The 20,937-nt window shown below is 36.4% G+C and overlaps 2 pseudogenes; both read left to right on the forward strand.

Annotated features, from left to right (window-relative positions):
* Positions 1–4,153: 4,153 nt before the first annotated feature.
* Positions 4,154–4,617, forward strand: LOC118002532 (annotated as a pseudogene).
* Positions 4,618–14,025: 9,408 nt separating this feature from the next.
* Positions 14,026–14,639, forward strand: LOC118002369 (annotated as a pseudogene).
* Positions 14,640–20,937: the final 6,298 nt, after the last annotated feature.

The following is a 20,937-nucleotide window of genomic DNA, read 5'->3' on the forward strand; positions in this document are numbered from 1 at the left end:
ATATATATATATATATATATATATATATATATATATATATATATATAAATTTTCCTTTGCTTTTCATGAGGAAAATTTAATAAAAGAAAGCAAAGTAAATGTAAGCAAGTGACCCAGGATAATAACAGACTTGTCATCAAAATGTAATCAGTTTTCACAAATACTTACAGAATTCTGCTCTTGAAGATTTTATACTTTACACCAGAGAATCAGGTTAAGTATTAAAATTACCATTATTACCAGGTGTGGCTCCCAAGAGTCTGGGAGAGTAGATAAACCTGCCATGCCTTGCTATAGTTTCACTGACCAAATGGCGATTTCTGACAAGAACCAAATATATGAGTGGTTAATACAGGTAACCTTCTCTAAATTTTAGACTTATAAACAAGGATGTTGAAGGTGCAATGAAGTGGATAATTGATTTAACCTCCCATTAAATTATGATGATGATGTTTTGCACACACACATACACACACAAGCACACATTACAAAATACCCAGCATAAATATGTCATGAGTATGATAGGCAGAGTAATGGTCCCCCAAAGAGGCATATGTTCTACCCTCCTGAAACTTTGAATATGTTCTACTACATGACAAGGGGCAATTAAGATTGCAGATGAAATTGAGGTTGTTAATCAACTGACCTTAAAATGAAGGGATTATTCTGGATTATTCAGTGAGCCCAGTGAAATATTCTCTTGGCCACTGTAGATGTAAGGGAGCCACAAGCCAACGACTGAGGGCAGCCTTGAGAAGCTGGAAAAGGCAAGAAAATGGATTCTCAGGTGCCTGGGTGGCTCAGTTGGTTAAGCAACTGCCTTCGGCTCAGGTCATGGTCCCGGCGTCCCGGGATTGAGTCCCGCATCTGGCTCTCTGCTCAGCGGGGAGTCTGCTTCTCCCTCTGACCTCTCCCTTCTCATGCTCTTTCTCTCTCAAATAAATAAATAAAATCTTAAAAAAAAAAAATGGATTCTCTCCTAGAGCCTCCAGAAAGGCATGAAGCCCTGCCAATTTTATTTTAGGCCAGTGAGGCCATCTCAGATTTCCAAGCTCCAGAATAATATATGTGTTGCTTTTTTAAGCTACTATTTGTGGTAATTTGTTACAGCAACAGTAAGAAACAAATAGAATGAAGTACAATATTCAAAAGACTAGAAATATGTTACTAAGTCCAAATAAGTTACAAAAGTATCAGAAATTACTTATGCCTTTTAAAACATTATTTCTATAGACAGGTGGGACAGCAGAACAGTTCAGAAGGTCTCTAGAAATAACCTACTTTGTTTCAGATCCTAGCTTTACTGTATTCTAGGTGGGTAACCCTAACAAATTGCTTAATATCTGTGGCTCCATTTTCTCATTTTCATAGTGGATGAAATAATAATTGCCCCTCAAAAATTAGATCAAATAAATATATCTGATATTACAATCAGTGGTACCAGGCACAGAGTAAGTCCTATGTATAGCTTTCTTATTATTTTTATAATATTTATCATTTGCTATTTGTGTTATTATTATTCTGAGAGATAGCACTATAACACCCAATTTCATTTTTGTGTTGTATCTTATATAGACATAATTATTTTGGTTTTAGTATTATACCTGAAAGAACTGGTATGAAGTTTTGGCTATAAATTTTAGATTGATAGAGGGAGGTTTTATTAAGGGATATTTTGTAATAATCTCATTATCATAAGGGAAGCATGAATCTGTATATCAGAAATAAATATGAAAAAGTTGATAATTTTTAAACCATTTGGTTGTGGGCATTTCAAAGGGAATTGGCCCATCTTGAGGCTACCATTCCTTCTTTGTAAATATGTAATGATTTAATGTATTGCTATATAGAGACACATACTGTAGACTTAAAATCTACCAATTATCTGCTGTTTTTGTGTTATGTTTTGGTTAAATAGGGCTATTATGAAAATGAAACTGTTTATTTTGGGGTGCATTTGTTTTGGGTAAAGAGGACAATTTACACATAAGATAAACTTTTTTTCCCCCTTTTTTTCTGTCCTTGCCTTTTAGGGAAGTGTTGATGTTAGCGATTTTTAAACAGTGAAACATCCGTTCCCCTTAATATATTTATACCACCACAAATTCACTTATATCAGACAACCTCAAGGAAAGGAGAACATATTGTACATTGCTCAAAGCTGCACAAAACCACTGAGATGTAAAAAAATATCTAATGACAGGTTCATTTTAAAAATGAAATTATTTTTACATGAGAAAAAAAAAGAAACCCAAGGACTGCAAAATTTTATTTTTTTTCTCTACTTCTGTGAAATGAATTTAGATTAAACATTCCTAGCTTCATCTAGTTTTTTTTGAAGTCTGTTTTTATTGTACATGATGGAAGGATGTTTTGCAGTTATAACCACATCAAACAGTGAAAGATGATACTTTGATAGACTCAGCATCTTCTGGAGCTGGGAGGATTCTGAAAGTCATCAAATTCACACACACTCAGCTAAAATTTGACAATATATTGAATAAACCATTAAAATATTATATCATTTTTTCATGTTCAGGATATGAGAGATCTCATATAGTTATGCTATGACATAAGCCCTTTTAGTTTGTCTACTTACAGTAGAAGGTAAAAATACTAGATTCTTGTTTTGCTTTGTTTGTTTTCATGATAAAATTTCATGGGCTTGAAGACTATGTTGAAGCTTATTTTTCCTTGTTCTTCTAAGTAGGTAGAGGGATACTCTTATTCTTCATTCCTTAGGTTACTGTGTCCAATATCTGGTCTTTTTCTCAAGATAGCCTTCAAGTTTACTACAAGTTTCTAGAGAATATATTGACTATAATTCGCTCCATTTACTTCAAAGGCAAAACATTTACTTGTATCCTCACTAGATATCACCACTTTACAATGAAGATGATAAATCAATCTTGTTTTCATTGAATGCATCTGGCATTCAGCATCCAAGCCTAATAAAAGCTATGATCTAATGAAGATGAGAAAAAGTACATTTCTGTTTTCTTTAGACTGATAAATCTAGTCAAACAACAACTGAAATATTCATTTATAGAAGGAGCAAAACTTCTTTATCATTAGAAACTGATTTATCACAGCTGAGTTTTTCTGTGCTTGGAGTTTCCTTGGGATATCTTTTAAAGTAAAGTTGATTTTAAAGGCAAAAAAGGTAAAACCAGTTTAATTGGAGAGATCAAGAGAGTGCAGGTGAATATCACTTTGAAAATGTTGCAGTATTATCTCAGAAAATAGGATAACACAGTGTTCTTTCAAAGGAAAAAAATACAAGTATTTCTATTCAGGCAGTCATAGGAATATAAAATGTGAAGTGGGGGGATAGGGTAGTATAAACTGAAAAGAACGTGTTAAAACCTCTTCTGTGTCCTGAACCTTGGGGGCTAGAAATCACTGTCTCCTAAATGAAATTATATTGGTGCAGCTTTAATGTGGATGTATATGATACCAGTTTTTTTTTTTAAGATTTTAATTATTTATTTGAGAGAGAGTGAGAGAGGGAAAGAGAGCACAGAGGGAATGGGAGAGGGAGAAACAGACTCCCCACTGAGCAGAGAGCTTGATGGGGGGCTCAATCCCAGGACCCCGAGATCACAACCCACAACCCAAGCCAAAGGCAGATGCTTAATGAACTGAACTGAGCTACCCAGGAGCAAATGATATCATTTCTTTTAAGAGATTCATGATTAAAATTAAAAACATAGGGAAAAGTTTAAAGTAGCAAATAGTCTTTATTAGTATCTCTCCTTTTGTTTTCCAGTTTGAAAACATGGCGTTAAAAATTAACATGTGTGTATGCTTGTGTGTGTAGTATAATGTATTATAAATATATGCATGTATTCTTTACCAAAGTGGAGTTTGACAATTGGCACGGAAGTCATAATATTCTCTTTTTTCAGGATAATAAAAAATACAATGTGTCTTTTAATATTCATTTTATGAATACTACTGAGGATTTCAAATGCTAAAATGCATCCTTCGGTGATTTTGGCTTTTATAGAAAGGTGGTAGGGACAGCTAACGATAATTCTTTTAGAAGGCATGGAAAATAAACAATAAAATAAAGCATTATTTTAAAATGCTTTAATAAGAATGAATATAAAATAACTATAAACTAAGATTGCCTTAAAGGGTATTTTGATATTTGGCCCGTGACCCTCCAGCACAATGTTCTGCAGGTCCAGTTGGGGATGATGTGTTTCATTGGCAAGCCACAATTATGGGACCTAATGACAGCCCATATCAAGTAGGGTATTCTTTTTGACAATTCATTTTCCTACAGACTACCCTTTCAAACTACCTAAGGTTGCATTAAAACAAGAATTTATCATCCAAATATTAACAGTAATGGCAGCATTTGTCTTGATATTTTAAGATTACAGTGGTCTCCTGCTTAAACTATTTCTAAAGTTCTTTTATCCATTTGTTCACTGCTATGTGATCCAAACCCAGATGACCCCCTAGTGCCAGACATTGCACCAATCTATAAAACAGACAGAGATAAATACAACAGAATATCTCGGGAATGGACTCAAAAGTATGCCATGTGATGCTACCTTAAAGTCAGAATAACCTGCATTATAGCTGTAATAAACATTAAATTACTGTTAAAAAGAAAAAAAAGGTCTCCACTCAATTTGCTCAAATTTTAGTGAAGCACTGCCAAACAGGCACTTACAGACTCTCAAATTCACTAAGATATGAACTAAAATTACTACCTATAAATTGGGAACAGCTTAATTTAATTTTAAAAGGTCTTATTTGCAAATTTTTAGGAAAGACAATAATATAACACTAAGCAAAAAAAAAAAATCTGTTTTGCTAAGTCAAAATAAATGTCAAACACTACTTCCTAGTGTTTGGAGGGTTTTTTTCCCCAAAAAAAATTCTTTGAGAAATTATGTACCCTTATATTTTATAATCTGATATTTCTCTAAAGTGGTTTACATGCTGAACAGCTTTGAAGATAAGAACAAACCCTTTATTACTATTTCCCTTATGTTCCATTTTGCAAATATGTTTACTCTAGTCAGAGTGAATGCAAGGGAGAAGAAAAAATCTAAATCAACCTCTCAACTATATCTGAAAAGTTTCAAGTGCATCAGTTACAAAGGCCTGATAATTGGTAGGACTCACAAGTCTCCATAGGGTGTACTGACAAAAAGCTTTAGTAAAAGTAAAGAGTATGGCACATTACGAGAAAGAAGAACATACCATCATAGAAGGTTTGATGCTTCCAGGTGCGGTCCCATGTTTATTCTCAATTGCAGATGTTCATTTCATTAGATTATAAATCAACAAGACATGCAAGCCATCTTGCTTTCAGGGTTGCCCAGTCAAAAATTTACAGCAGTACTTTTTTTTTTTTAAAGATTTATTTATTTGAGAGAGAGAGAGCACCAGCAGGAGGAGCAGAGGGAAAGGGAGAGAATCTCAAGCAGACTGTGTGCTGAGCATGGAGCTCCACGGCAGGGCTCGATCTGACGACACGAGATCATGACCTGAGCTGAAATCCAGTGTCAGAAGCTCAACTAACTGCATCACCCATGCACCCCTACAACAGTATTTTTTATACCTTACTGGTTATGTAGCTAAAGCCAGGCTGTGCAGATTGAACCAAGTATAAACCTTCAATTCATCCCAAAACAGTGTGGGCAATTTAGCACTGAGCACGTATACTATATCGAGTTTCAAACTGTAAATTGCACTTCATTAGTAACTAACACATATCCATTCCTATCCAGTGTCAGTACCAGATTTCTAGGCATGCCTGGAGATTAGCACAGAACACCCCAGCTGCAGCTGAAAGATGACCTTACCTTACACACAACTGGTAGTATCTTCACTTTGTTGAAGAGAAAGCAGAGGCAGAACCAATGATCAGTTTTCTCAAGTTTATTGTTGGGAGAGCTAGAATTGGTAACCATCCAATGACACCTGGCCATGAATCTTCCGGTGGAACGCACAACCTCTTAGAACAAGAGTCTGATATTTACATTTGGCAAGAATTAAACAGCCTATACATTCAAGGTTCTTTTGGCTAGAATGACAGATCTTTGCAAAGAGTGAGGGATTTTGTGCTTTTTCCATTCTCTCTGGGAGCACTGAGTGATCACACAGTGATTTCAGACATGGACAAAGAAGCAAAAAGAAAGAAGCAAAAGGAGAGGAGAGTAAAAGAAATAAGGAGGGAGAGGTGGAGAGGGAGGGCGACAGGGAGAAGAGAAGAGGAAGAAGAATCTAACTCATGCAAAATTATAAATGCACAATAAAAGATCTTTGTCTTTTGGCAATCTCCCCAAATACATCCGTGTCAAAATGAGAAACAATCTCATAAATTCCAGGAATGATTTACTAATGGTAGAAATATGAATTATCATAAAAACACAAGGACAGTTTTCACTGGGGCTCGAACAATGGTGGAAATCTTGATTCACAATAGCACCCAGCTCTGCCTGTGTGAAGCTTCCTAGTTTCCCAGGGTATAGTGTGCATATAGGTACCTACTAAATACATATTTCTTGTGTATGTGTGTCAAGGGAAGGTTTACACATTTTAGAACTCATTAGCCTCATTGGATTCTTACTCTTATCAAAGAGAAAAAAATCATAGGCAAAATCATGGTATCAAGGAAACAAAATATTTGCTAATTGTAAATGAATAATCTCTACAGCAACTATTTAAACCTAGTAGAGAAGGTATTTTCCCAGCCCCTATCCATAGCTTCTCACTTCTTCATTTTTCATGACCTTATTGCAAATAACACCATGTGTTTCCAACATAAAGCCATTTGTCTCCTTTAAAAAAACAAAACAAAACAAAACAAAACAAAACCCTGGAGCCTTATGTGTTGTTGATATCAACTTCACAGACAAAGAAATGCACTTACTGTGGCAGGTTTTCTGGGTCAGAGTCCATAGTATTCCTTGAGAAAAAACTGAAAAGAAAATATATTTTTACTCTAAGACTAGGAAACTTGTAATTCTAAATACAAAAAGTTGTCTTTAACTTTTCCACTTTTGTTTGTTAGTTCAATTAAAATGTCTTCTTTATCATTTTAAGACATATACATCATCACATGATGGTACTGTTGTGGTGCAGCCATAAACATTTGCTCTGGGAGGTGGCATGGTCCGACATGCTTCTCATCCTGTGATTTCAACACAAGTTGGAATAACTGGTATGAATTATCACTCTTAACTGAAAGCATCTCATTATAGAGCAGAAGTAGCTTGCTCAACACTCACTCAGTACAGACATCTGCCTTAAATCCCTGTCTAAAAGATACATTGAGAGTGTGAGAAGAAGTCAGAAATCTGGCATTTCAAATAAGTATTTATTACAATGCTAGTCCACTTTCTCTGGGCTTTCGAAGTCCAGTTTACAACTCCTCGATGTTTTGAGTGCTTATCCTTTCTTTTCTTTCTGTTACTAGTTCTCACCACTGAGGAGGGTAAAGAACATAAAATTTATTTACCCTTCCTCTGGGTGTTGTAGATCTTCGGGAAAGAATCTCAATTTCTTTCAGCTAAGTCACAGTGGAGTGGCTATGAGAAATAAAGAATCCTGAAAATAAGATCTTCTCCATTGACACAGTGTCTGTATATGCAGGGTTAAATTATCTTGGATCACTGTGGTAATTCACATTTTTTATTCCTGTTGGTAGTAAATCTTAATCGATGTTCTTATGTATTTGAGCCATCCATGGGTGTATCTGCCTGAATCCTGATGTCAAGAGGCTACAAAGTCTTAGAAGCAAAGATATCAATAAAAGAGAACTTCCAAGAGTTCAATGGGATTTTGAATAAATATGAATCCCACTAAGACATCCTAAGGGGGTAAGGACATATAATCTGGTATTAAGTTTCTTATTTGTTTGTTCATTTACCCATTCAACAAATATTTATCTGGTGCTTACTATGTGGCGGGCGCTGTTATGGGTCCTGGATATACAGTGTCATGGAGCTTATATTTTAGCGGTGGGAGACATTCAATAAAAAATACATACATAAATAAAAATTATGTTAATAATTGTAGAGAAAAATAAAAATAGAGAAATAGGAAGGATTGAGATAAAGGATTATTAGTTATAGAACAGGAAAGGCCCTTTTGAGGTTAAAGTTAATAAACTCTCGTCAGAAGGGACCAAAATTTTTGTTTTTTGGGGAAAAGAGTACTCAGACAGAAGGAAACACAGGACAGCTTTGCTTGGCTTAAAGCTTAAGATTTCCTGGCATGGTTGCTCTGCCTGAGTCAGCAATAGTATAGCAACCAATAAAAGCTTGATAAAGTCGTTCATAGAATATTTGCAGTTTTCTCCATTTTAAATATGTAGAAGTATCTCAACATAACAAAATGAAATTTTAAAACAATTATTATTGTGAAACAATGGAAACTTTCAAAAAAAATAAACAACACAAACATCCATATATTCACCACTTATATTTAAATTTAATCTTAAATTTTTGCCACATTCTCCAAAATTCTTTCAAGGAAACAAATCATCTCTAGGAGTGATGACAACACTGACTCCATCTTTGGCCTTCCATCTTGTTGATAGCCAAGCAATGACCTCCCTCCTTTGGGGCTACATGTTCTAGGTCCCCTGGAGGTTAATGTAAGCCCTGACCAGAATGCAGAAAAATCTTGTTCTGATTTTCCCTAAAGGGAAAGCGGAGCAGTCTCCACTGTAGCTAGCCGGTAGAAATCACTGTCCCTCTCCCTATAGAAGCTGGGGATTAAGGTCCAGACCTGGTGACGAATAGCTTCAGAGAATGGGGGTGGAGAATGGCTGTGTAAGGCCTGGATTGTCAGCCCTGCTTCCCCTCTGTCAGTAAGTTATCCTGAATAAAACTCTGTGTAAACAGTATGTTGTGGCTCGTATTATAGTTTGGTTTCAAAGTGTCTCCTCAGTCTGGAGGATACTTTACTGATCCTCCTCCACCTTCTAAGAAGCATCAGAGAGACAATGAAGACATTTGTGTGCCTGTGTTATTAGGGTTTATTGTTGGAAGTTAACAAAAGAGTATGAAGATCAAATTGTTGGCTGATGCTCGTACCGAGAATATGAATGTGTTTATTAGCACACAAAAGATCCAGCAGCGAGTAGAAACACCCCATCTAGCATCAGCGTGAAAATGAGTTCCCTCAGTGACAAAGTATCAGGGAGGGGACACTATAGAAAAGAGCTTCAGATTTCTAGAAATTCAACTTTCTACACAGGTAATCCACAAAGGCACAGATGTAACAAGGAGCAAAGGTTGCCCATACTCTCTGATGATAGGATGAGATGTAAACACACAGTGTAGATCCTTATCCAAAAAAAAAAAAAAATGGTGCTCGGGCAGTAACAGTACAGAAGGCCACAGAGATCCGCTGGGAGAAATGGCCAATGAGCACCTATGGGAGTATAAAGAAAGGAATTGTGTTGATCAGGAGTATATAAACTTCCAGTGAAGAGATCATGTAGAAATGAGGAATGACATACTTGGCCAGTAATATATGGAACCAGTGTTTGCTGCCTTAATCAACATGTAGTAGGCGAACAGAATGCGAAAGATGACAATCCCATCATTATCTCAGAATTCAGCTACAGATCAGGAGACATGCTCAGGTTTTACAGTTGTATGGAAGCAGCAGAAGCCCAACCCCTGCGTGCTTGAGCTACCTGGAATGTTAATACTCGATGATGATAGTGAAGGAAAAGATAGGACAGGGACATACTGACATTCTGAATGCTGATAATAATGTGGATAAAATGAAGTACATGGTAGATTGCAGCAGAAATAGCCATTAAGCCTGGATAAATTGTTCCAAACAGTACCAGTCCTAGCCATCAAACCAGTTACAGAAATTATAAAACCCCTCTTCAGCCAGGAACTGGGTAATCCAATAATTAACGTACAGATAAAATTTGTGGATGACATTTTAAAATCTCAGGACAGCCAAGAAACAGGTGAAGAAAGGTAACAGCAACCGCTGACCGGATGAAAAGCTTCACAGGTGTGTTCAGCTTCTCATAGGATAGCTGCAAAACTCTCAACTAAGTCACCTTGACATCAAGGGTTGGCAACTCACATAAATAGTTGCACAACATTCCTCAAAAAATCTGCTCCTTTGGAACAGAAGTTTTGAAAATATATTACCGATTAATTTTTTTAATGGTAAAGTACACTTAATTGGGTAAAGTGAAATTAAATGATAAAAAAAAGGCTTACAATGATTAAAATGAGTAAGAAAACAGTGGGGAAAATTATGGATGGAATGAAATTCTTTCCACAGACTCTAGAGCCTTACATTAGTCTTCAAACATGCAGCACCGCTGACCCATAGAGGATAAGAAAATTGGATTGTTTAGCTTCCTTAGAGAACAACAGCCTAAAGAACCAACATAATAACACTTGCCAACTCAACTTTGGCTCTGTACTTTTCTTACATAATGCTTTTAAAATCTTTTAAAACCTATTTTTTAAAAATCTACGGTAGCGATGTTATTAAAAATTTAAATCTAATTGTCATAAGCTACTCTACCTACCTAGGATTTTATATGTTCTTAATATATGATCAGAATGCATGATGAGACAATTCTTTTTTTAAAAAAAATTGGAATTGCCTTTCATTTGCTGCTATAATCAGACTCTAATGGGGTTTCTCAGCTTTAATGTGCACATGAATTACCTGGGGATCTTGTAAAAATGCAGATTCTGTTTCAACAGGATTGAAGCTAAACTGGGTCTAAGAGTCTGGATTTCCAACAATTTCCCAGGCAATGCCAATGCTAGTAATGCGAGGGTAATACCTTGAAAAGCAAGGCCTTGGACCTCACTGGTACCATCCCAACCCCAACCTTGTCCAGCTGAGGGCTTTCATATTAGTAAGTGAAGTCAGGCCTAGAGACAATGGCAGAAATAGATGAGAGTTTATAATAGTTTTTAAAGAAACATTATCTCATCCCCTAAAGAAATTGAAGAATTTTTCCCAAACAGTGGTTCTCTTGCAGGCAACTTGTTAGAGCTGCAGAGATGTAAACAAGGTTATTCTTTATATGCCATAAGCTTGTCTTAAACACTTTGTAGTATTTTTTTAATTAACATGTAGCAAGATATAGGCCTCTGAAAGTTAAGAACCACAAAACAATAAAGAAAGTAAACCCTTTTGTTGAAAAGCTCCAATTCCCATATTAACATCTCATTCACAGCCTAATTGTAACCCAATTAAGAAAATTAAGATAAGTAGAAACAGCTGGAACAGAAGGCACTTGGCGTGAAGTGTATCCTCCGCACTCGTTATTTGATGGAGATCATTACCCAACTCTACACACAGTGCGTGATATTTAATATGATTGGGCTAATTTATATCTGAAAAGAATAAGAGCACCTATGTAAAGAAATGAATCGACCTATTAGCTCTGATTCTTTAAACACTCCATTATTTGATGTTTCAAGTGTAGCCATGTGCTAAGCCTCGGTAATATTGTTAGTCGGCTTTCTATGTGCCCCCACGGCTTTTCCTCTTTTACGTTTTGGTCATGGCATTGTATTCATCCTATGAGTGTTGCAACCAAAGAGGCAATGGTAACAACATTGAGACGTCCAGTGTTCAATTTTATGTGTGGTTAGTGTTAAAGGCAGAATGAAAGCTTGGTTTGAATTTTACACCGGTCATTACACAAATATCATCTTGCCATTCAAGGAACTCTCACACTGAGGAAAATCCCACGCTGTTACAGCATATTGTTTAAGAAGACAAGCTTAAGGGACATCACAAAGGGCCATTTTTGTTTTCTTTTCTTTTATCTATGTGAGCTGATGGATGGTAGCTAAACCTATTGCGGTAGTCATTTCACAATTCATGGAGATGAAACCATCATGCCGTACACTTTAAACTTATATAGTGAGATATGTCAATTATTTCTCAATAAAACTAGGGAGAAAAATGACCACAGGTTATACTGTTAAAAGTAGTGACTTAAACTCTCCAAGCCTTACTTTCCTCATGTGCAAATAATAGGTAGTAACCATGCATATCTCACAAGGCTGTTGAGAGGGTAAATGACATAATTCTCATGTAAAATCCTTGGATTGTTCCTGGCCTGTGCACCTACTCGGTAAATGCTAGCTATCTTTGTGTATTGGGACCCAGCACTTGGATTATTATGACTCATGACCTCTCTTCAAGATCAGCTCCTAGGGGCGCCTGGGTGGCTCAGTCGTTAAGCGTCTGCCTTCGGCTCAGGTCATGATCCCAGGGTCCTGGGATCGAGCCCCACATCGGGCTCCCTGATCTGTAGGAAGCCTGCTTCTCCCTCTTCTACTCGCCCTGCTTGTGTTCCCTCTCTCACTGTGTCTCTCTCTGTCAAATAAATAAATAAAATCTTAAAAAAAAAAAAAAAAAAGATCAGCTCCTAGACAAGTTAAATACATTGTAATTTATAGATTGTCCAGTGTGTATATACGTGGATATCTCACCATCCCAGTAGGCTCATCTGCAATTATGCTGTGGAGTTTATGAAAACAAGTAAAATAAATGACAGGAAAAAATAATACTTTTGATATGTACATCAGCAATATGAATATAAGCTAAAATATTAATGAAGACATAGTTTCAAATTATCTTGGTGTATTTCCATTTTAAATAAAAGCTCAAAGATACCGCGTTTTCTTGTCTGAGATCATGTTTCGTTGTTATCTATGGCTTCTGCATTTTGAGTGGATAGAGTAAGCAAACATAACAATGCAATATATTACATGATCTCTAAGGACTACAAACTCCAGTTCCCCTCTACACACACACACACACACACACACACACACACACACTATACTATACCTTCAAATACGTATCTATGGGAAATAAGGCCATCTAAAAAGCGTCATGAGCAGTCTGAGTCATTTGAACTTTGTCTATACAATACTAACAGGACTCTTCAATTTGATCAAGACTGTAAAACAACTCATCAATTTCATGAGATGTAGGGTTGCTTCATGGAATTAGCCCGTGGTTCACTGAGCTCACTGATCAATTCAGTCAGCTTATGCCATCTTGTAGCCCTGGAGTCGGAGCTGGCCTGGGTCAATAGCTTCAAGCACTGCTCTGGTTTATACTGGAATGATAATCTGTTTGTGGTATAGCCATATTAGGGCTGGTGAGAGTTCTCAGATTCTATAAGAAAATGAGCTACTAGCTCTATTTTGTATTACCAGGAAAAAAGGAACAACAATGAAAAAAGATTGCCCTCTGGTACATAGGTTAATGTGTTATATCCACAGGATAAATGGGCTAAAATTCCATTTCTGATATAGCAACCTCAGATCCAGAAGAATAAAAATAATATATTCATGACTGTGACTAGATTTGCATTAACATAGCTGAAGGTAAAATTTTACCCCTTGTGTTTATGCTTCTTGACAATCTGGTACTTAACTTTGGGGGAATTTCTATTTCCAATATCCTCAAGCAATATGCATATGTAGAAATGTTCAGCTACTTAAAAGTGACATGGAAGCAACTCTGCATATCTTTCCTGACTAATGGAAATACACACACACACAAAAGCAGTTTCTAACTAGCTAAGCTTGACAAGCTTAGATATATATTTCACAAGCCTGATTATTTATAGCCCATTTATTTCCATACTAACTATAGAACAACCAAATAGTCAATGAAATTTGACTGTTATTTTGAAGATTTGCAATCAAATTAGTTTGTACATTTTGTTTGAATTGTTTTTTTTTCCAATAAAGTTATTATTTTTAAGAATCTAAAGAAAAATAATTGAACATGCATAGTATTAAGAAATAAATAATGGTTCTTAAAGAACAAGAATAATTTCAAATAACATTAATGAATTTAAAAATAACTGGTGCTTTTTAGAGGACCAGTATTCAGCAATTAAATACACAATAAATATTGAGATAATATAGGATTATTAGGAAAAAATAAAAATACAAAGGCTCCATGAAATAGCTATCCATACTTTCAAACTTGTGAAGGCTTTCCTGGGCTCCCTGACTCTCCCCAGTGCTCCCTCTGCCCTGCCTCCCTAGCTCCCACCAGTGGTGTGTGGTCCTACCTCTAACTCAAATGCTCATCTGGGGAGCTGGAAACAAGTGTGGGGCCTGTGGGAGCACTGTGAACCTTGCAGAAGAGGTTCAGGGTTCTGGGAGAAGCTTCCACGGCTGTTGTGTTCTGTGCATGGATTGCAGGACTAATTTAGATAGCACAAAGGCAGTGATACATGATGAAGAGATCTACTTGCAAATCTTGCTATGAAAAGAAGGATGGGCTGAAAGGCTACATGGACAGTGAGGAGAGGCTGGGCATCAAACCCAAGCATGTTCAACCTCACATGGCTTCAAAAATCCCAAACACTTCTAAATACAGAGATACTGAGAAATGTCCCACATGTGGGGATTCTGTATATGATGTTGAGAAGATAACTGGAGCTGGAAAACTCTAGCACAAAAACTGTTTCCTAGATGCCAAGTGTGGGAAGGATCCTGAATCAACAACTCTAAGAAAGAAGATGAAATCTTCTCCTTCTCCTTCTCTAAAGGATGCTATGCAAAGAACTTTGGGCCCAAGGGATTGGCTATGGCCACGGAGCAGGAGTCCTTGCTCATGCTCAGTAAAGGTGTAAACCCAGAACTGAGATCATATGCTGAGAATCTCTACATAATCTAATATGAAGCTACTGTAAAATTCTATGAGCACATAGGTCCTATTACCCTGTCCATGGATAGGCTGACTGACTAGCAGGAAGAGATCACTGTATATTTTTGCTTTATTCATCAGTATTTTCAAGAGCCATTTCTTTTACATTAAAAAAAAAATTTATTATTATTTATTTATTTAACAGAGAGAGAGCACAAATAGGAGGAGGGGCAAAGGGAGAGGGAGAAGCAGACTCCATGCTGAGCAGGGAAACCAATGCAGAGATTCGATCCCAGGACCCTGGGATCATAACCTGAGCCAAAGGCAAATGCTTAGCTGACTGAGTCACCCAGGCTCCCTTCGTTTACATTTTAAATAAAAGTTCGGCTTGAAAATAAAAAACATCCTTATGTAATGTTTACTATTTAAATATAATATTTCAAAAACATTTATTTTTAAAATTTTTTTTTCCCAGCATCGAGATATAATTGACACACACCGTTGTGTAAGTTTAAAGTATACAACATGTTGATTTGATATAATTACATATTGCAAAATGATAATTAATATTAAAGAAATATGTTATAATATAACTTCTAGTCCATTAAAAGTTTCAACCTTATTTGCATTGTTTTGTATTGGGGCAAGATCCTAAGCTTCACTAAAACTCTTAGCATCTGTAAATTTTATCTGGCTTAATTTTCCTGTCCACCTTTTTAAATACATGCAGGCTATAAAAGACATCAAAAAAATCTACAGATTTTCTGAGAGGTCAAGAGCTGGATTTGAGGAGTCCTCATAGATTGTAATTGTCAGGGACTACAGAAAGAAGTAAGGACGGTAACATGGAGAAGATTTCTAGGAAGCATGTGCTTTCTAGGAAAACTAAAATTTGATTTTTTCCAATATATTCTTGATGTGTCCTTCATACCATATTCCACTGAAAACTTCACCAATTCTGTTCATTGTCTTCAATATGTGGTTAAAAGCCCTATTTGAGATTTCTTGCTGATTTTATCAAACCCAAGTCCCTAACTTTGTGTTTTCTCCCTTGAACAATGAACTTTGAAATCTGTTTGTCCCTTTGCCTATGATACCCCTCTTTGTTTAGAACACTCTTCCCCTTCCATTCTTCAAATTAACACCTATTCCTTCTTCTAGACTCAGTTTTGATCTCATTTCATCTAAGTCGGGATGGCTATGTTATATTGCAGTAATAATCCCCAAATCTCATGGCTAAGAATATCAAATGTTTGTTTTTCATCCATGTTATACTTTTGATGTAGGCTGGCAGGAGGTTCTGTTAATTGCAGGCCCTTAAGGCTGGCAGAGGCCCTATCTCTTCCTCTCAGGATTGAGATATGGCAATTAATAGGGAAGGAAATGCAATACAGCACGCCTTGGCTCTCTAGGCTTTCACTCCAAAGACGACACGTTACTTCTCCCACATTTCATAAACAACCAGTCACCTGAACACGCCTGACTCAAACAGGAGTATTAAGAGTACTATCCAATAGTGTGTTCAATGGAAGCACTAGGCATTTGTGATCATATCATTTTGTCATCAAGGGAATAAAAACAGCTCCATATTTACCAGGATACTCCCCATCTATGCAGCTTTCAAATTCTACATGTATATCCTGAGTGTGAATCTATGTTTAACAATTTCTAAGTTATTCATTACTAATAAGTATAACACATTATCTTGGCTCTTGAGAACAGGAAATCAGACATCAGCTGTAAGTTAATTAGCCACACCATCTCTAACTTGCATAACTAGAACATGCTTGAAGAAACAATAGGCCTTTGAGGTGATTTTTTCTTCTTTTTTTTCTGTTTTAAACTTTAAGGAAAAACATTTCAGCAAACAGTGAGCTTACATAGTCAAGAGTAGGACAGCATTAGAAATAAGTGGTAAGGGGTGCCTGGGTGGCTCAAGTTGGTTAAGCGGCCGACTCTTGATTTTGGCTCAGGTCTTGATCCAGGATCCTGGGATTGAGCCCTGCGCCAGGCTCTCAGCTCAGCGGGGAGTCTGCTTGTGGACTGCACGCCCCCCACCCCTGCCCCCGCTCTCTCTCTCTCTCACAATAAATAAATAAATCTAAATAAATAAATAAATAAATAAATAAATAATAAAAATAGGTGGCAAAAGTGAGCACAGGGTGAGGAAAGATCTATTGTCTAGCTAATTAGCCTACCATTTTCTAAGGCAGGGATACATTCAGACAAATTGAAAACATTGTCATGATGTTGAAGAGGAACCTACATTTTCACACTAGAACATCTAAAGCATAAATGAGATCTCAGAAAGAGTTACCATTTTATTTTTGCCTATGGCATAGTAAAACACTGAGATTCCCCCATAAGAGGGAAACACCCTCTTCTCTGCCCAAATATAGGAGACTGTGGAGGTGTTAATGACAGATCTGATTATGCACCAAGAGAATAGTAACATCTGCACATGAGCAAATATTCCCAAAGGCTGACTGACAACTCTCCTTTAGCAGATAGTTCTTGGAAGGGAAAAACGAGTTTCCTTTATCACTTGTCACCACTTCTCTAACTGCCTGGATCTGACTGGTAATCCCTCACCTGCTCCCCACCCCTGCCCCCCAAGCTGTACACAGATACGGTTATAGAACAGTGCTAGGGACAGCATCTGTCTCTTGTGGTGGTACCATATGTGTGCCCAGCATATAGAACTTTTCTTCCTGGGTGCTAGTCATATGATCACATGATTTTCTTGGACTTCTATGCACCCTTTTGCAATTAGTTTTCTGTTTTACTATTTCGCATTAGTTTCAATAAAGCTTATAGTGTCTGTAGGTTTTCACCTAACTTAATATTCCTGCTCACTTCTTTAAATATATGAGAAATGCTCCAAGGTTAATGGAGTTACATGGACATATAGCAAAATCACTTTGCAGAAACATAAATAAGGAGTCTTAAGAAAGTAAAATCACATTTTCATTTGTGTAGCAAGGAAGAGGGTCCTGAACTCTTCTTTAATACAATTTAAAATAAAATTTAAAAACTGTAAATTAATCAAGTTAAGATACTATATTGATTCTTATGTATTGCAATTCCCTTAGCATTTTGAGCATTGTGGCTTCTTAGTAAATACTGCCTCATGAGGATGATGATCATCATTGAGTGAATGATGCTAATAAAGTCTAGATAATTTGATAAAGCTATAGCCAATTCAGATTTATCCTACTGCTTAACACCTCTGAGGAACTCGATGAGGATAGGCATTAGGACAAAATTATGTGGTGGAGAGGTATTCTTCAACCTGATCCACTTTAGACATTTGCAGACACTTACTTTGCAATGCCTTTCTAGCATTGTGTACCATGGTGCTCTTTCATTTACAAACAAAGCAAAACAAAATAAAACAAAAACCTTAGGACATCTCTCTCTTCTCTATATTTATAAAATACCATCTCTGCCATTGTCTTTTATTTATATGGAACAAATAGGGTTATTTTAAAAACCATAGTAACAGGAAAATTGACCTTAAATTTTTCACTTCTTTTGGCCTTCAGCAAAGGGTTTAACTAGCAATAGACTTGCTTTTTCAGAATAGTAATTATACTTTTAAAAATATAAAAGACCATTCCTGTAAAAGTCAAAAAAGAGAGTAGTCAATGATAAATGCTATAATTTTAAAGACTTGTGCTCTGGTTTGACAAATATTCCCTTTTCTAGTGATACTTGTAGAAGTAAAACCCAAGATGGTGGTGTCTCTGAATTTTGGTAAATGTGCAAATCTGATCAACAGAAATATAATAACTACATTTTATTTGCTGGTACAGGTCCATATTAAGTAGACAGTTTTAGCATTTACCTGTGTATTTCTATTAAAAAAGAAAGAAAAGAAAATTACTGTTTGTTACCATTCACAATTCAGTATTAAGTACATATAAATATCTAGGAACTATATAACACACTAAGGATAAACTGGTAAACAGTGGCATGGACCTTAGCATCATTTAGAAGATATAAAAAGAAGCAAGTAACAGCTACCACAGAGAGAGAGTGCCATATGAGAGAAGTAGAGATACTCTCTTATTGGGGCTAGCTATGGGCTGGTATGTGGTAGGCTTGTCAGAGAAAGTAATTTTGAAGTAGATCTATAGATCAAAAAGTAGTTTAATATAGAAGTTTGGAGATAGAGAGCAAATGCCTGAGGGGTGTGTGTGTGTGTATGTGTGTGTGTGTGTGTGTGTGTGTGTGTGTGGTGTGATTTCAGACACAAAGAATAATATGAGTGGCTGAAGGGGCAGAGGAAAAGGGCCTAGTTATGAAAGTCTTATAAACCATATTAAGATATGAAAACTTTATCTAAGAGTAAGACTAGCTCCATAATTTGCAAAATAAGAATATGGGGCTTTTAGTTCAAAGATTAAGAATTTCAGGGGCACCTGGGTGGCTCAGTCAGTTAAGTGACTGACTCTTGGCTTCAGCCCAGGTCATGATCTCAGGGTCGGGGATCAAGTCCCACCTGGGCTCCACACTCAGCAGGGAGTCTGCCAGAAATTCCCTCCCTCTCTCTTTCCCTCCTCCATCCACCCTCCAAAATAAAGAAATAAATCTTAAAAAAAAAAGAATTTCAAGATGATAGAACAGAACATTAAGTCAAATATGAAGCCCTTCTAAAAGCAGGACCTGTGTATGCTTATGTCACAAACCCATGAAGCTGGTCCTATCTAAGAATAATAGGAAACTCTAAAAGCTTTTAGGTATGAGAATACTAAAAGGTCATTTTAGGTTTATAAATATCCCCTGCTTCCATCATAGAGTATAGCTTGGAAGGGAAGCCATATTTGAAGCAAGGAGACTTGCCTGAGAGCTATAAAAATAATTCAGATGATAGATGATCTTGGCATCAGCTATGGTAAAGGCCATAAAAGTGGAGTGAATTACAAAATTTTAAGATGTAGGATTTAGAAGGAAGAAGACAAGAATTATGATAGATTGATGGGAGAAATACAGAGGCAAACCCAAGAATGAATCTCAAGACTTATGTTTGAGTATAAGGAATATAAGAAATGGAAAAGGATTAGGGTGTAAAATGCTATCCCCATTTAATTGAAAATTACAGTGATCAGTTGTATATATGCTATGAAATAAAAAAGAGACATATACTAAAAATAGAAACTAGGAAGCCATTGGTATTCCTAAAAGAATTTGAATGGTGGTATTTTTGAGACAAGTTACAGAGACTATGTACAGTGAGTAGAGAATAAGGCTATTAATAGAACCTAGAGAAAAACTAACATGAAAATTATATGCAGAAAAAAATTCTGAAAAAGAAAGAAAAAAAGAAGAAAGAAAGAAAGAAAAAGAAAGGAAAGACAGACAGACAGGTGGAATAGGTGTTTTTATAGAAGCCTATGGAAATGTTTTTCAAGAAAGAATGTGTTGTCAATGGTATAAATGTTGCTGAAAGGTCAAGTAAGGTAGGAACTGAAAGGGATTTTGTGATAAAAAAATTCACAGTGGCTTGATGGAATTGGTTTCCAAGAATGTGTGTGTATATGTGTAGGATAATGAGGAAAAAAACTGTGAGTAGACAATTCCAGGAGATTGGCTCTGAAGAGGTCAGAAATGAGGCAATCATAAAGCAGGGCTAAGAAGAAAGACTAGGAATGAGCATTGGACAGTGGTGATAGGGAAGGATGACGGAGAGAATGATGGTTCCCCAAAGATGCTTATATCCTAAGCCTGAAAACTGTGAACATATTATCCTTACATAGCAAAAGTGACTGCAGATGTGATTAAGTTTAGTATCTTGAGATGGAAGGATACTCCTGGATTATCTGGATGCACTCAATATAATCATAAGGATTCTTATAAGAGGAAGACAGAAGTGTCAGAACCAGGGAGGAAGAAGTAAGGATGAAAGCAGAGATTGAAATCAGATGCTTTCAAACTGCAGGCCACAAGCAAAGAAGTCCAAGCAGCCTCTAGAATTCAGAAGAGGCAAGGAAACAGATTCTGCCATAAATCTTTTATGAGGAACAGAATTCTGCTGACACCTTGATTTTAGTCCTCTAAGACCAATCTCAGACCTCTGAGCTCCAGAACTATGAGATAATAAATTTGTCTTTTTCTAAACCAGGAAGTTTGTGGTCATGTGTTACAGTAGCAATAAGAAAATAATACAGAGAGTATTAGTAGGGAGAAAGAATGTAAAATATAGGAGAAGAGGGAAATCAATAGTGGGATAGTCCTGAGAAGCAGGAGGAGATGGAATCTGAAGCCAGTCAGAGG

This window comes from Mirounga leonina, unplaced genomic scaffold (genome assembly GCF_011800145.1).
Source record: "Mirounga leonina isolate KUSES-001 unplaced genomic scaffold, KU_Mleo_1.0 Mir_82, whole genome shotgun sequence".
Lineage (NCBI taxonomy): Eukaryota > Metazoa > Chordata > Mammalia > Carnivora > Phocidae > Mirounga > Mirounga leonina.